Raw genomic sequence first — 3,825 nt, 5'->3', positions numbered from 1 at the left:
GTCTGTTCGTCAGTTTTCTTTTTCCATGGATTTTCCGCGATTATTTTCGATCGTGATTTCTGCCCTGATTTTCGTTTTAGTTTATCTTTTCGCTCGTTTATCGGAATCAGGCGATTCAAGCACCTAGATCTTCGTATCGAAGCCCTCTTTCTGTTTAGTCAACTTAAACAAGATTTTCGTACTGTAAAATTTGACTTAAGTCTAGATTAGTAAATGGATCTTGTTTCTTTCGCAGTTTGAGTTTCGTTGCTTCGTTTGTTTTGATTCTTTTTGCAAACCGGAGTTCTTAAGTTGAACTTTCTGGTTGGATCTCTTATTTGAGTTTTACCCATGCTTATAGTTGAGTGCTTATTGTATGATTGTTTTTTTGCGATAGAGTACCCAGAGTGTGAAGCGTGCTACTACAAGTCTCTAGGTTTCACGGACCATCAGCAAGGCAAGTAACACTTTGATCATACCTCTTTACTACCCAGTTTTATTGCATTAGATCAATCCTCAAACAATTGCATGGTTAGGATCTGATTAATATGTGGGTTTTGGAAAGTAGATGAGGTACATATTTATGTGTTTATTATCAAACCTTTGGGAGTTACTTTTACGTTGCTTATATTGCTATGCTATGCTCATAGACGTGGTTTGGTTCATGATAGATGTGAGTGTTGTTAATTAATGGTTAACTCAAGGTGGCTACTTTAATACACATCTGGGTGGATTGCTTGAGGCACCTTGGAGTACCTAGTGGTTGTCAGGGCACCTAGAGAATCCAGTGTTGTCCAAGGATATCCCGGAGTACCCGTGCGATCATCCTATGGTCCGCCACCCAGGCTCAAAGGGATCATAAGACTATTCATGCTAGAAACTTCTGTGTGCAACCACAAGCTATTATGGGCTCTAGCATAGTTGAGTATGTTGCAAGACCTCTTTCAGTGGTGGGCTAATAGATGTAGGGGAAAGTAGGTGTAACTGTCCACCCAGAGTAAAGAGTTATTGTTTCAGAAAGACTGTGTCTCGATTCTTCGACCATGGATGTATTCGAGTCTTGTGGGGAAAAGTGCGCAAACCTCTGCAGAGTGTATAAACTGATCAACGTTTCATGTTGCAGACTTTTCAGACGACGAGTAAGGTGTCATAGGTCGTTGTCTTTCACTTAGTGATGTCGTTAGAGTTGATGGACTCACTTTATCTTCCAAGCCTTTCGTTGTTATCGTTTTTTTATATGGCCTTAAGCCATATTATTGTAATAAGTTCTCTCTTGAGACATTCGATGTAATAAGTGTGTGATTGCTACTCTGTTATAAATCCTCGGGTACTGTGCGTGTCAACATTACCGATCCAGGGATGACACTGATGCACAGAGATCGGATTGTTTGAGGTCTGGTCGCTACAATTTGTGGCAAAGCCACCATTCATAATTCTTTCATACATGTCACTCTTGAGTCATTGCACATCCCGGTACACCGCCGGAGGCATTCATATAGAGTCATATTTTGTTCTACTATCGAGTTGTAATTTTTGAGTTGTAAGTAAATAAAAGTGTGATGATCTTCATTATTAGAGCATTGTCCCATGTGAGGAACTCGAAATAAAAGATGACAAAAAAAGCCAAATTAGAAAACTAGGCCAAAGAAGCCATTCAAAAAATGAGAGAAAGAGAGAAGCGGCAATGTTACTATCCTTTTCCACACTTGTGCTTCAAAGTAGCACCGTGATCTTCATGATAGAGAGTCTCCTATTTTGTCACTTTCATATACTAGTGGGAATTTTTAGTTATAGAACTTGGCTTATATATTCCAAAGATGGGCTTCCTCAAATGCCCTAGGTCTTCATGAGCAAGCAAGTTGGATGCACACCCACTTAGTTTCTTTTTGAGATTTCATAAACTTATAGCTCTAGTGCATCCGTTGCATGGTAATTCATAATCACTCACATTGATATCTATTGATGGGCATCTCCATAGCCAGTTGATACACCTAGTTGATGTGAGACCATCTCCTTCTTTTTTCTTCTCCACAACCACCATATTCTATTCCATCTATAGTGCTATGTTGATGGCTCACGCTCATGTATTGCGTGAAAGTTGAAAAGGTTTGAGAATACTAAAGTATGAAACAATTGCTTGGCTAAAACCGGGGTTGTGCATGATTTGAATACTTTGTGTGATGAAGATGGAGCATAGCCAGACTATATGATTTGGTAGGGATAGCTTCCTTTAGCCATGGTATTTTGAGAAGACATGATTGCTTTATTAGTATGCTTGAAGTATTATTGTTTTCATGTCAATATTAAACTTGAATCTTATGGATCTGAACATTCATGCCACAATGAAGAAAATTACATGGATAAATATGTTAGGTAGCATTCCACATCAAAAATTCTATTTTTTTATCATTTACCTACTCGAGAACGAGCAGGAATTAAGCTTGGGGATGCTTGATATGTCTCCAACGTATCTATAATTTTTTATTGTTCCATGCTATTATATTATCTGTTTTGGATGTTTTACATGCATTAATATGCTATTTAATATTATTTTTGGGACTAACATATTAACCTAGATCCCAGTGACAGTTTCTATTTTTTCCTTGGTTTTGAGTTTCGCAGAAAGGAATACTAAACGGAGTCCAAACGGAATAAAACTTCACGATGATTTTTCTTGGACCAGAAGACACCTAGGAGACTTGGAGTGCAAGTCAGAAGAGCCACGAGGCGGCGGCAAGGGTGGACGGCGTGCCCCCCTACCTTGTGGGCCCCTCGGTGACCCCTTGACCTAGATCTTCCTCCTATGTATTCACATATATTCCCAAACCCTCAAAAGCATCCACGGAAACACTTATACACCGCCGCAACCTTCTATTCCCGTGAGATCCCATATTGGGGCCTTTTCCGGCATCCTGCCGAAGGGGGGTTCGATCACGGAGGGCATCTACATCAACTCTATTGTCCTTTCGATGAAGCGTGAGTAGTCCACTTCAGACCTACGAGTCCATAGCTAATATCTAGATGGCTTCTTCTCTCTCTTTGATTCTCAATACCATGTTCTCCTCGGTGTTCTTGGAGATCTATCCAATGTAATACTCTTTTGCGGTGTGTTTGTCGAGAGCCGATGAATTGTGGATTTATGATCAGCTTATCTATGAATATTATTTGAATCTCCTCTGAATTTTTGTATGCATGATTTGGTATCTTTGTATTTCTCTTCGAATTATTGGTTTGGTTTGGCCAACTAGATTGGTATTTCTTGCAATGGGAGAGGTGCTTAGCTTTGGGTTCAATCTTGCGTGATTTCACCTAGTGACAAAGTAGGGGTAGCAAGACACGTATTGCATTGTTGCCATTGAGGGTAAAAAGATGGGGTTTTCATCATATTGCTTGAGTTAATACCTCTACATCATGTCATCTTACTTAATGTGTTACTTGTTGGGAACGTAGTAATTTCAAAAAAATTCCTACGCACACGCAAGATCATGGTGATGGCATAGCAACGAGAGGGGAGAGTGTTGTCTATGTACCCTCGTAGACCGTTAAGCGGAAGCGTTATGACAACGCGGTTGATGTAGTCGTATGTCTTCATGATCCGACCGATCCAAGCACCGAACGTACGGCACCTCCGTGTTCAGCACACGTCCAGCTCGATGACGTTCCCCGGGCTCCAATCCAGCAAAGCGTCGGGGATGAGTTCCATCAGCACGATGGCGTGGTGACAATGATGATGTTATACCGGCGTAGGGCTTCCCCTAAACTCCGCGACGATATAACCGAGGTGGAATATGGTGGAGGGGGGCACCGCACACGGCTAAGGAACAATCCGTAGATCAACTTGTGTGT

The sequence above is a fragment of the Triticum dicoccoides genome, chromosome 7B (assembly GCF_002162155.2).
Source record: "Triticum dicoccoides isolate Atlit2015 ecotype Zavitan chromosome 7B, WEW_v2.0, whole genome shotgun sequence".
Taxonomy (NCBI): domain Eukaryota; kingdom Viridiplantae; phylum Streptophyta; class Magnoliopsida; order Poales; family Poaceae; genus Triticum; species Triticum dicoccoides.
This window is presented reverse-complemented; position numbering follows the sequence as displayed.